Below are 1,593 nucleotides of genomic sequence, written 5' to 3' on the forward strand. Positions count from 1 at the left end.
ATAGGGTATCAGAATGGATAAAAAAACAAGACCCATCTATTTGCTGTCTACAAGAGACTCATTTTAGACCTGAGGACACCTTTAGATTGAGAATGAGGGGATGGAGAACTATTTATCATGCTACTGGAAGCCAAAAGAAAGCTGGAGTAGCCATACTTATATCAGACAAAGTAGACTTTAAATTAAAGGCTGTAACAAGAGATGAAGAAGGGCATTATATAATAATTATAGGGTCTATCCATCAGGAAGAGCTAACAATTATAAATGTCTATACACCGAATACCGGAGCCCCCAAATATATAAAACAATTACTCATAAACAGAAGCAACCTTATTGATAAGAATGTGGTAATTGCAGGGGACTTTAACACTCCACTTACAGAAATGGATAGATCATCTAGACACACGGTCAATAAATAAACAAGTGCCCTGAATGATACATTGGATCAGATGGACTTGACAGATATATTTAGAACTCTGCATCCCAAAGCAACAGAATATACTTTCTTCTTGAGTGCGCATGGAACATTCTCCACGATAGATCATATACTGGGTCACAAAACAGCCCTTCATAAATATACAAGAATTGAAATTATACCATGCATACTTTCAGACCACAATGTTATGAAGCTTGAAATCAACCAAAGGAAAAACCTGGAAAACCTCCAAAAGCATGGAGGTTAAAGAACACCCTACTAAGGAATGAATGGGTCAACCACGCAATTAGAGAAGAAATTTAAAAATATATGGAAACAAACGAAAATGAAAATACAACAATCCAAACGCTTTGGGATGCAGCTAAAGCAGTCCTGATAGGAAAATACATTGCAATCCAGGCCTATCTCAAGAAACAAGAAAAATCCCAAATACAAAATCTAACAGCACACCTAAAGGAAATAGAAGCAGAACAGCAAAGGCAGCCTAAACCCAGCAAAAGAAGAGAAATAATAAAGATCAGAGCAGAAATAAACAATATAGAATCTAAAAAAACTGCAGAGCAGATCAACGAAACCAAGAGTTGGTTTTTTGAAAAAATAAACAAAATTGACAAACCTCTAGCCAGGCTTCTTGAAAAGAAAAGGGAGATGACCCAAATAGATAAAATCATGAATGAAAATGGAATTATGACAAACAATCCCTCAGAGATACAAACAATTATCAGGGAATACTATGAAGAATTATATGCCATCAAATTGGACAACCTGGAAGAAAAGGACAAATTCCTAAACACCCACACTCTTCCAAGACTCAATCAGGAGGAAATAGAAAGCTTGAACAGACCCATCACCAGCGAAGAAATTGAATCGGTTATCAAAAATCTCCCAACAAATAAGAGTCCAGGACCAGATGGCTTCCCAGGGGAGTTCTACCAGACGTTTAAAGCAGAGATAATACCTATCCTTCTCAAGCTATTCCAAGAAATAGAAAGGGAAGGAAAACTTCCAGACTCATTCTATGAAGCCAGTATTCCTTTGATTCCTAAACCAGACAGAGACCCAGTAAAAAAAGAGAACTACAGGCCAATATCCCTGATGAATATGGATGCAAAAATTCTCAATAAGATACTAGCAAATCGAATTCAACAGCATATAAA

Source organism: Lynx rufus, unplaced genomic scaffold (assembly GCF_022079265.1).
Source record: "Lynx rufus isolate CCGP_SWC_20201006 ecotype Redwood Valley unplaced genomic scaffold, mLynRuf1.p SCAF_14, whole genome shotgun sequence".
In the NCBI taxonomy this organism is placed as follows: Eukaryota; Metazoa; Chordata; class Mammalia; order Carnivora; family Felidae; genus Lynx; species Lynx rufus.